This window comes from Quercus robur, chromosome 2 (genome assembly GCF_932294415.1).
Source record: "Quercus robur chromosome 2, dhQueRobu3.1, whole genome shotgun sequence".
Taxonomy (NCBI): Eukaryota; Viridiplantae; Streptophyta; class Magnoliopsida; order Fagales; family Fagaceae; genus Quercus; species Quercus robur.
In genome coordinates this window covers 73,343,610-73,356,280 of record NC_065535.1, presented here as the reverse complement: position 1 = coordinate 73,356,280, position 12,671 = coordinate 73,343,610, and the positions used below count along the sequence as shown (strand labels likewise).

General features: G+C 37.1%; 1 pseudogene; it reads right to left on the bottom strand.

Moving 5' to 3' along the window:
- Positions 1-1,218: 1,218 nt before the first annotated feature.
- Positions 1,219-11,453, bottom strand: LOC126714949 (WAT1-related protein At5g40230-like; annotated as a pseudogene).
- Positions 11,454-12,671: the final 1,218 nt, after the last annotated feature.

Below are 12,671 nucleotides of genomic sequence, written 5' to 3'. Positions count from 1 at the left end.
CAAACTGAAGATATCTTGCACGTGGTTTGGGGCTGCCCTGAGGTGGCAAATCTGTGGAGTACACTCAGCTGGGTGCAACACTCAATCCCTCACTCCGGGGGATTTCTCTAACCTTTTCTTAAGTTTTTTGCAGGTCCGGGACGATTATAGGGTGGAGATCTTTGCCATTTCAGCTTGGCTGCTTTGGAGTAGACGAAATTCCATTCATTTTCACCGTTCGACTCGGCCACTGAACCGGGTGTTCTTGGAGGCTGCCAGAATATTGCAAGATTTCCTTGAAGCTCAGGACAACGCACCAGCCATAGTTCGGAACCCAGTCCAGCAGAAATGATCTGCCCCAGCACAGCCATAGTACAAAGCCAACTTCGATGGAGCTATTTTCAAAAGCAATGACTCAGCCGGTTTGGGTGTGATAATTCGAGACTCCAACGGTGTGGTCATAGCTCATAGGCGCTCTGTCAACCCGAGTCCCACTACCCCAGTCTGTGGCAATGGTTGAAGCTCTAGCTTGTCGGAGAGCAGTCCAATTCGCCGTTGAAATTGGTCTACATGAAGTGGTTTTTGAAGGTGATGCAGCAGTGATCATCAATGCTATTGCTCAGGGATCGGCCAACCAGTCCGTGTATGGTCACATAGTTGATGATATTTTAGCGCAAGCTTCTCTTTTATCTTCCTCTGTTTTTTGTTTTGCTCCTCGGTTATGTAATACAGTAGCAGATGCCTTGGCCAAACGTGCTAAAGTAGGACCTGACTTACAAGTTTGGTTAGAGGATTGTCCTGAAGATATTGTCCCCCTCGTTTTGGGTGATGTCCCTTAATGTGTTTTTCATTGTTTCAAAAAAAGCCCAGCTCCTTTTGGGGTCTGGTTTCTCAAAAAAAAAAAAAATATATATATATATATATAATATGTACAGCACAGGTTTATGCATAGGAACAATTTTAATAGTTTGATGCATGCTAGTTTCGGATCTTGTCAAATTGTCAAACCTTTTGCAGAGGTTTGTGTTTCTCTTAATTAGTATAGACGCAGCAACAAATCTGAAAATAATTTAGGGGGAGCTCTGACCCCAGAGAAGAAATGTATGTCTAGTGAGCTAGTACATGTGGAAGTGAACCAAAGCACCTTAATTTGGTCTATGCAGCAGTGCCATTGTTTGAAGATCGCAGGCTGCTATCCAACAAAGGGGTCTTACCATCAGATGAAGATCCCAAGCTGTCACAGCAAGAGTACTAACTCAAATCTTCTTTAGCCTTTGCCCATATGACAGCATAAAACCCAATTGATAATATAATTGCTCCAATGATGCTGCAACATTAGTACGAAAAGATATCATTCTTCCGGATCAGAAATCTATTTTTCTCTTAATTTAGAAATGTACTTAGTATTACTGATGTATGAGATTAACGAAGTTCTTGTATGACTGTTAGGAGACTAGGAGTGAATGCATGTACCAATTAATTATGAAGGTTGTTAATAGACCTACTTTAGCCTATAAATATCCATGTAATCTACTCACTTGTAGAAAGCCAAAAACATAGATTAAGTTGTTTTTCAGTGCTTCCAAAGTATTTGGGTGTTCTAGTGTTCCAAAGGAGTGAAATGCAATGTGTTTGTATCTTTCATGCACGCATGCACGTTCACTTGCTTGAGTGAGAGAGAATTGTATACCTCCCAAGATAGAGAACATCACCAAGGAATATGACACTCATAGCAACTGCAATTAATGGCTATTGACAATGGCTTGAAGATTGATACATGCACAGGCCCCTTCAAGTGCAAGCCCCATGTGTGAACAACAGTGCTTAATGATAAACCAATTCCCTGATATATGAGAGAATGAAAGTTAAACATTACCAATAACCAGATTATCCTTTTGTAGTCCACGTGTCTTACCAAGTATACGATAGCGGCCAGTGCTATATCTGGCCTTAGTCTAAAAGCACTTAAGTTCCCTTCTGCTATTAAACATACTGGTGTAGATACAATTGTCGCACACAAAAAGAATAAGAAGGCCTGAATGAATTCTGCTGGATATATTTTCATAACTTGGGCCTGTAAAATGTCACAAAATTCAAATTTAGCTGATACATTTGCCTCTCTCGTTGAGTTTTCCAGATCTCATGCAAACACTGAGATTTCAAAGAATTGCCTCAATAAAGTACGTGAACAATGTACCAGATTGAAGCCAAAAGATACTGAGTTGCAAGTAAAAGGCTACCTATGATCCGTTTGGTTTGTGATGAGCCCAATGGAAAATGATGTGAAAGGGGTGGTTATTGAGATGCAACCGACATGATTGTAGGGCCCTTGTAGAAAACTACTATCAATGCAACTGATATTGATACTATCGTACCCATGATTTTAGCTTGAGTGATTGAGCTTCTCAAATCTAGAACATCCATCCTTTTTGAAACTGTGAGTTTTTAGACCCCTTAAAACACAATTGGATTAACCTAGTTAATTAGTCAAGTTATTACTTAGTCCAAATTCCAAATCTAAATTATCACAATCAAACAATCATATCATGCAAAGCAGCGGAAATATAAATAACACAAAGATATGATGACCTAGGAAACCAAACCGGTAAAAACCTGGGGAGGATTTAACCTAGCTATCCTCAAGGTAAACTTGAATCCACTATGAAAGAATTGAAATTTTACAATAGGACTTAGACCGCTAACATCCTATTGCTATCCACCAGTAGAAACTTACTGACACAACCACGTGCAAGCTCCGAGACCATGGACTCCTTTTTTCTTGGATTCTCCAACAAGTACAAGCACACCCGCTTGTGTTTCTTTAAACTTCTGTGGCAGCAACTGAATGATCATTAAGTTCTTGAACAAATCTCCTTCTTGATAACTCTAAGCTTGTATAAAGGAAAGCTCTTCATAGATCTCACAAGAGATTTACACAAACAGCAATATGAGGAACATCTAAAACGTGGTTAGGGTTTGCCTTATATACCTAGGGCAAAAACATAAAACCCTAAACGTTCTAATGAACTAGGGCTGAGTTGGAATTCTGCAGAAAAACGCATTATGCTCGAATTTCAATTGATCGAGTCTAAGCTTCGATCGATCGAACCAGGCCGAAATGCACTATTAATTCTGCATTAGCTTGAATCCAACTTTACATAAAAGAAACAACTTTGAGCAAGTCTAAACAAGACTAAACAATTTGTTTTGATCATAGTTTGCCAACAATACACATTAGAGTTCTAAATACATTAATTCCTAAGTCTTTAGAACCTAAAAGAAACATCCATAAAAGGAGAGGTACGAATAAAATTTGATGATAGTAGTTAACCTTAATTGTACTCTACTTACTCGGTAATTAAGAAATGAGTAATGTTACGTTTACAACATTTTTAAAACAAATTTTAAGTAACAAGTTGTTGCTGGTTTGAATTTAGTTTCACTATTAACATTACTTTTATACCCATTAGTAATAGCTTGCAATGTAAGATGTGTTGTGAAAATATTGTTGGTATTGCATTGTTATTAAGAAACTACTACATGGGCATACAAGAAAAATCAAATTGGAATTAAAATGCCTTATGGAAATAAAAAAAATATCAAATTTACAAAGAATAGACTAAATTTATAAAATATGTGTTACAAGTTATAACCATTGTACAAAAGTAACACATTCTCATATTCACAGGGAAGAGATTCGCCAAGGAAGTTTGAATTTTATCACAATAAACCTAAAACAAATAAATAAAGACTCAAAATAACACACCAAACAGGACAATAAAAAATGTTATTAGGATTTATATTTGTGTTGTCGAATTCCTCCATCAAATATGTGTCAATTAGGATTGTAATTATTGCACATATTTTTGTATACCCTTTGAAGCATGACCTTCATGAATAAGGTAGTTGTAGAAGAAACATTTAAGCTGGATTGGGTTGGGTTGGTTTTGTTGGATTGGTTGATTGTATGCATACATTATTAAGTTACTTCTTCAATGTGTTCAGTAAGCTCTTATTGATTAAATTAGTTCAAGTGATAATTAGTTTGATTATTGGATCAATGGGGTCAAAATTAGATTTCTAAAAAAATTTGACTTCTTGCACCATCTTTTTAAGACATTTTTCCATTTTGTAATTCTTAATTTGTACCATAAACCGACATTTAATAAACTATTTACATTGCCCAAATACAATAAGAAAAAAGAACAAATATTATATTATTTAACCCCAACTATTGAGATGATAAAGTCTCATTAATTGATTAAAAAAAAGAAAAGAAAAGAAAAGAAACCTGAGAATGACAGCAAGTATGGAGGTAAAAGCCGGTGTGAATAAGTTGCCGATGGCTGAAGCGAGAGTTGGAGAACTGTATTCTATACCTATATACCCACATAACTGAGCTACAAACCTGCTCTCCAGACTCCAGCCCAACATAAATCTTATATAAAAACACAAGAAAAACACACATTTCTAGTTTCCCATTTATATATCATGTCCTAATCTCAAGTTATCAAAATCAAATCAAATTGCAAAAGCATTTTGGGTAATGTTCTCTCGTACGTACCCAATCACTCCAAGTAGAAAAATTCTATAGAGGAGAGACAACTTGAATGTAGGCAGCCCTGCTGTTCTGCATGCATCATATTAATTAATTAAAGTCTGAAATATTGTATATTAAGCCGTGTAAAATAAAATACAAGAGTCTACCTCTTATATAGCTAGTAGATAAAATGTGTTATACAAGTAATATATGTGGATTACAAAAAAACCTAGAACAATGGGTGTAAGATTCTAAGCCCATTGTACTTATATTCAAGGATGGACCCAGGATTTTAAGTTGGGGGGGGCGAAAAAAAAAATTTCAAATACGCATCCATATAGTATTAATAAACTATCAATTAAGACAAATATCCAAAAATCATTGTTTCTTAATATATTAAGATACAATCATCTACTAACAAAAACAAAAGACACGAAACACTATTATTTTTTTATACAATCATCTATGAAAAGGGAACTCAATGCTCTTTTAAATCTTCAAAATCATCTACGATTGAATCCAAACTAAATGTCGAAGCTATATTCTTTTCAATGTATAACATCAAAGAGTCCGTCAAAAAATCATTTTCCATTTTGTTTCGAAGGTTAGTTTTGACAACTTTCATAGCTGAAAATGCTCGTTTTGTAGTAGCAGTAGAAACTGGAAGAGTAAGCACAAGTCTCACAATTCTATAAACAAGTTTGTAGTATTCTGAATTTCTAGTTCTCACTAACCATTGAGACAACTCAGATAAACTTTTCAATTCTTTGAACTCTAGATCCTGGACTACATTATGCTCAAAATGATAAAGCTCATTCTTCAACACTTGTTTGTCATAATCTATGAAATCTTGTGGATAGAAATTCTCTACCAACAAACGAAGATCACTACTTCTGAAAGATTTTAATGCCTCTCAAGGTTCTAAAGCTGAGCTAAGCCTAAGTAACTCCATTGCATCTTCTTTAAACCGATAATTTAGTTCCTATAGTTGAGAATCTATTGTAGCATAAAAAATATTTACTCGATAATGATGCTCAATTGTAACGTTATCTTGCTGATTACGAGCTCGACCTCGCCTCGGAACATAACGAGCATTCATATCCAGGACATTAATGCAATGCTTCTCACAAAATGATATCACAGTGGTGAGTAAGCCATCCCCTCCATCATCTCTAAATTTTTGGATAAGTGCTTTAGTAGATGAAACTAAATGCATGACATTTAAAATGTCTTGAGATTGGTTTTGCAAAGCTTGACAAAGTTTATCAGTGATCTCCATAGTCTCCTTCTCAAGATGAAGACAAATTCAAATTCAAATGAAGTTAAACCCTCATAAGCTGACTCTGCTTCTGCTCGATGTTCTCCATCAATTGCATCATCAATTATATTTTGTAAAACTTTAACAGTTGAAGTAAACATCCTCAATAAGCTAGAAACTGATCTAAAATGTGAACTCTAATGTGTTTCTACAGGTCGTTGTAAAGTGCCAATTTGATTAAGTCTACTTCCAGTCTCAAGCTCTTTAAGATCAATCAAACGTGCTATTTCATTAGCATTGACAACTTTCAATTGCTCATTGCGCTTGCATGAAGCATTAACAGTTTTGATCAGAAAAGCAATGCAAGAAAAAAATGACTAATGGCATTAACTTGTTTTGATACTTTTACTAATGCCAATTGTAAGCGATATGCAAAACAATGGATGTAGTAAGCATATGGGCAAACATTCAAAATCAAAGCTTGTAATCCATTCAACATACCTCGCATGTTGCTTACTCCATTATATCCTTGCCCTCGAATATTTTGTATATCTAAGCAATGTTGAGATAACAAAGAATATATTCCCTTCTTTAGAGTCAAAGCCGCAGTGTCAGCAACATGAATAAGCCCAAAAAAACGTTCTTTGACAAAGCCTTCTGCATCAACATATCTAAAAACCACAGCCATTTGCTCTTTCATGGACTCATCACGAGCTTCATTAACCATTATGCAAAACTTTGCATCACCAATTTCTTCCCGAATGGCCTTCTTCACTTTGGCTGAGAAAACATATAAAATTTCCTTTTGAATCCTTAGTGATGTGTAGGTTGCATTTTTGGGAGCTTTTTCTATTATTTCAGCAACCTTCTTATTCCAAAAAGTCATAATACCCAATGATTCAAGAAAGTTTCCACGATTTAATAAACTACAACTTTCATCTCGACCTTTAAAAGCTATAGCTTGAAAGACAAGATATCGAACAATAAAAACTATGGCCTTCAATTGCAACTGATTATTTGCAATTTGTACAGTAGTGAAATGATTAACTACCCTTTGTAAATGCTGCCATTGGTTCATCAAATCCTTACACTTTTGCTCGGCAACTCTATGAGCTGAGTTAGGATCTTTTCCTATATAACTTTGAAAATAACAATCTTTGCCCTCAACCTTTTTCCAATTTCTAAATCCACCAACAGTGAATGTATTTTGTCCCACAACCCCATTTGGATTATTAAAGACAAAGTAGGGTAGACAATAAGCTGCATCTGTCATAGGAGAATATTCAAGCCATGTTGAATGATATCCATACCAAGAAGCTTGAAATCTACGATTGCACTTTCCACTTTTTTTGTATGTCTTAGAGGAAGTTGGTGCAGACCTTTTTTAATGTAAGCTCGTCGAATTTCATCACGTTGATTAACATGATATTCCCATATTTGTTTGCGTGTTCTGGGATCATAATCCAAAGAATCAAGATCGACTCTTTGAAATTGTGTTTGAGAAATTGGAACATCAACATTTTCTAGAATTGGGAAATGCACATTTTCTAGAATTGGAGCATCCTCCACATTTTCTAGAATTGCAGCATCCACATTTTCTAGAATTGGAGCATCCACATTTTTTGGAATTGGAATAGCAACATTAGTTGTTGGCAATCCCATGTTGACTTCAGAAGAATTTGAACATTTTCTTTTGAAAAAATCAAGCATTGTAGTTGATTTTTTCATGATCTACAAATAAAATAAGAATCACCGTTATTTTCTTAAATTTGTGTGACAATTTTCTATAATATATGATTTGTTTTTTTCTTTTTGTGTTTGGTCTACCTTTATTTATATCTTTGTGTTTGGTTTGCCTTTATTTATGTCTTTGGATTGTCTCCATCTTTTTGACACTGACCCACTAACCTAATGAATCCCACTACCGACACTATAAATTTATTCCCTGCACTACTAACAAAACCTTTTCTTAATTTTACCTTTTGTTTGTTTTGTCACTTGCCTGTTGCCCAACTCCACTTGTCCCTATTATGCCCAATTACCAGTCAACAAAGAAAAAACTAATCTTTACAAACTCTACTCTTTGTCTCTCTCTCTCTCTATCTCTCTTATCTATATAAACAAGAGAGAGAGTCACAAACACAGAATGACAGAGTGACAAAGCCAAAAAGCCAAAAAAAAAAAAAAAAAAACACCACAGGCAGCAGCACAGAGTCAAATTCTCAGTCAATTCATAAGGCACAACACTAGTCCACGAGGCACAACACAAGCACAGTTTCTACTTTCTATGAATCTCAGACTCTCAGATCACAAAGTCACAAACATTTTATTAGGTTTTGAAGGAAAAGATAAGAGTAAATACCTATGAACTGTGAAGGCTGGAGCAACGAAGCTGGGCTGGGCAGATCGAGCAACCGGTGGCGGCAAGTGGGTCTCGCACTCTTGCCGGCGTGGGTACTAGGTAGCAACTAGCAAGATCAAGATGGGCTCGCAAGCGTCACGGCGTCATGGACTTATGGCGACACAGTGTGGGCGTGGGTGGCGGCGTCGTTGGCGTGGGTGAGTGGGTCTCTCTCACTCTCTGTCTCGCCTCTCTATCCTCTGTCTCGCCTCTCACTCTTACTTTGCTTTCTTTTCTTTTCTTTTTTCTTTTTTTCCCTTGGTTTTTTTGCTTTCTCTGTTCGGTGTTGGACGACTGACTACTGAGAGTTGAGTTTTGTTTTGTTTTGTTTGTTTGTTTTTTTTTTTTTTTTTTTTTTTTTTTAATAGATTTACCTGGGTCATGGGCTGCTGGACTGGCCGGATGATGGGCTGGGGGGTTCATGATTTTTGGGAGGGGGCCCAAGCCCTTTTTTTTGAGAGCTGAGTTTTGTTTTTTTGTTTTTTTTTTTTAATAGATTTACCTGGGTCATGGGCTGCTGGATTGGTCGGATGATGGGCTGGGGGGGTTTATGATTTTTGGGAGGGGGGCCCGAACTAAAAACTAAGGGGGCCCAAGCCCTTCTTTTTGTTTTTTGAAAATTTTACCTACTCAAAATTTTTTTTTTTGGGCCCAGGGGGGGCCCGAGCCCCCTTTGGGCTCAACATGGGTTCGTCCCTGTGCCTAACTACTAGTTAACAAAGAAAAAGCTAATCTTTACAAACTCTACTCTCTGTCTCTCTGTCTCTCTCTCTATCTCTCTTATCTATATAAACAAGAGAGAGAGTCACAAACACAGAGTGACAGAGTCACAAAGCCAAAAAGCCAAAAAAAAATAAACACCATAGGCAGCAGCACAGAGTCAAATTCTCAGTCAATTCACAAGACACAATACAAGTCCACAAGGCACAACACAAGCACAGTTTCTATTTTCTATGAATCTCAGATTCTCAGATCACAAAGTCACAAACAATTTATTAGGTTTTGAAGGAAAAGATAAGAGTAAATACCTATGAATTGTGAAGGCTGGAGCAACGAAGCTGGGCTGGGCAGATCGAGCAATCGGCAGCAGTGGCGGTGGCGGCAAGTGGGTCTCGCACTCTTGCCGGTGTGGGTACTAGGTAGCAACTAGCAAGATCAAGATGGGCTCGCAAGCGTCACGACGTCACGGACTCACGGCGACACGGTGTGGGCGTGGGCGACGGCATCGTCGGCGTAGGTGAGTGGGTCTCTCTCACTCTCTGTCTCGCCTCTCTATCCTCTATCTCACCTCTCACTTTTACTTTCCTTTCTTTTCTTTTCTTTTTTTTTTTCTTTTTTTTTTTCTTTTTTTTCTTGGTTTTTTTTTGCTTTCTTCGTTTGGTGTTGGACTACTGACGACTGAGAGCTGAGTTTTGTTTTGTTTTGTTTGTTTGTTTTTTTTTTTTTTAATAGATTTACCTGGGTCATGGGCTGCTGGACTGGTAGGATGATGGGCTGGGGGGTTCATGATTTTTGGGAGGGGGGCCCAAGCCCTTTTTTTTTAGAGTTGAGTTTTTTTTTTTTTTTAATAGATTTACCTGGGTCATGGGCTGCTGGATTGGTTGGATGATGGGCTGGGGGGGTTCATGATTTTTTGGGAGTGGGGCCCGAACTAAAAACTAAGGGGGCCTAAGCCTTTTTTTTTTTTTTTTTTTTTTTTTGTTTTTTGAAAATTTTACCTGCTCAAAAAATTTTTTTTTGGGCCCAGGGGGGCCCGAGCCCCCTTTGGGCTCAACATGGGTCCGTCCCTGCCCAACTACCAGTCAACAAAGAAAAAACTAATCTTTACAAACTCTACTCTCTCTCTCTCTCTCTCTCTCTCTCTATATATATATATATATATATAAACAAGAGAGAGAGTCACAAACACAGAGTGACAGAGTCACAAAGCCAAAAAGTAAAAAAAAAAAAAAAAAAAAACACCACAGGTAGCAGCACAGAGTCAAATTCTCAGTCAATTCACAAGGCACAACACAAGTCCACAAGGCACAACACAAGCATAGTTTCTACTTTCTATGAATCTCAGATTCTCAAATCACAAAGTCACAAACATTTTATTAGGTTTTGAAGGAAAAGATAAGAGTAAATATCTGTGAACTGTGAAGGCTGGAGCAACGAAGCTGAGCTGGGCAGATCGAGCAATCGGCGGCGGCAAGTGGGAATCGCATGGGCGGCGGCAAGTGGGTCTCGAACTCTCGCCGGCGTGGGTACTAGGTAGCAACTAGCAAGATCAAGATGGGCTCGCAAGCGTCACGGCGTCATGGACTCACGGCGACATGGTGTGGGTGTGGGCGGTGGCGGCGGCATCGTTGGCGTGGGTGAGTGGGTCTCTCTCACTCTCTGTCTCGCCTCTGTATCCTCTGTATCGCCTCTCACTCTTACTTTCCTTTCTTTTTTTTCCTTGGTTTTTTTGCTTTCTCCATTCAGTGTTGGACTACTGACTACTAAGAGCTGAGTTTTGTTTTTTTTTTTTAATAGATTTACCTAGGTCATGGGCTGCTGGACTGGCTGGATGATGGGCTGGGGGGGTTCATGATTTTTGGGAGGGGGGCCCAAGCCCTTTTTTTTGAGAGCTGAGTTTTGTTTTGTTTTGTTTTTTTTTTTTGTTTTTTTTTTTTTTGTTTTGTTTTTAATAGATTTACCTAGGTCATGGGTTGCTGGACTGGTCGGATGATGGGCTGGGGGGTTCATGATTTTTGGGAGGGGGACCCGAACTAAAAACTAAGGGGGCCCAAGCCCTTTTTTTTTTTTTTTTTTTTTTTTTTTTTTTTTGTTTTCTGAAAATTTTGCCTGCTCAAAAATTTTTTTTTTGGGCCCGGGGGGCCGGGCCCCCTTTGGGCTCAACCTGGGTCCATCCTTGCTTATATTCTAACATATATATATATATATATATATATTTAATGTGGTATGATATAGAAAATGAGGTTATATATATATATATATATATATATTTAATGTGGTATGATATAGAAAATGAGGTTAAGAGAAATACCGGGGAAAGATGAAGACCAAGGGAAGAAGAACAAGAGTAGCAATGACAAAAGAATAGAAAACAAAGGCGTAGTAGCTCAACCCTTTCAAAGTTGCTGCTTTGAATAAGGTGTATATGCCGAAGTTAGAGTATTCTACTGCAACCATGGCTGAAAATGGCAGAACATCCTTGTACCGATGGATACTTGCCATCTCTCTCGCTCTCTCTCTCTCTCTCAATTATTTCTATGTATCTTAAATAGAGTAAACGAGAATCTCCCCCAGTGGTACTCTATAGTTCTCCACGAAACATCATTGGTTTTGCTTTAATGAAAAGCTATACCTAGACTGACATAATCAGTTTGTTTTATTTCGGTGGAAGACATGCATAATTGATTGGTTGGTGATGGTCATTAATTTAATACCAACTACTTATGCTTTCTTGAAATATTATAGCTTTTCTTTAACCATGTGATTGTTTATACGATTCTCGAAAATAAAAATTTTGATTGTTTATAGAGAGAAGTGAGGGTTAAGGGCCCCTATTTAAAAATAAGAAGATTTTAGGGCCGAAGCCCACTGGACACAAGTTCAGACTGATAGCCTGATGTACTTCAGATCCAATACTTCACTTCGCTTCGGGCCAATCGGTGAGCCCAAGACCTCACAGCATGAAGCCCGTCAGAAACACAAGGCTGCACCACACGTGGCTTGCAAAGGGGCCTAAGACTTCACTATACATGGTACCTTCGGCTTTGGGTTTACGTCATGCACAAAATTAATGAAGCCGGATGCACTTGCGGTGGTTAAATTTAGCCCAAAGTTGAACATGCTTTTATACCTCATTCATGGCTATCCTAGATCATTTTTATTTTAAAAACATTAATTATTATTTGGCAAAATTGTGTTAAAATAATCACTAGTTTATCGTATATTCTTTAGAGTAAATTGAAATTACTAGGCTACATGTGTAAGAAAGAATTAGAATATTCACCTATTACAATATGTTTATGAAATTAAGGTCAAATATGGTTCAAATACAATTTTAATAAGGGTCCACTTAATGGGCGTTTTTATGGCATTTGTTAATGGAAAATTTTAGGAATTTTTTTTATATCATTTTCATAATAAATATAAAAATGTGTCAAAAAAGTCCATTGCTTTTTATTTTTCCTATAAAAATTTTCTAAAGATATTTCTTAAACCAATACTTGAAGGACATCCGTTAACTTTTCAATTTTAATAATATTTTATTTTATTTTAATCCATACCAAACACTGTATCTAAATTTTACCTTGAGCTGGATTGGGACAAAAGGTTAACAGAGTTGGTGATTAATAATAGTTAATTTTTAATTAATTTTAGGACTTGTCAACCCCTAGTCTGAGTTGGAATTAGGAAGTCCAAATCTTAGTCTAGAAATAAGAAAATGTTGATGGTTTCATATCTATAACGAGATAAGAATGAGGAGGAAAGAACAATTT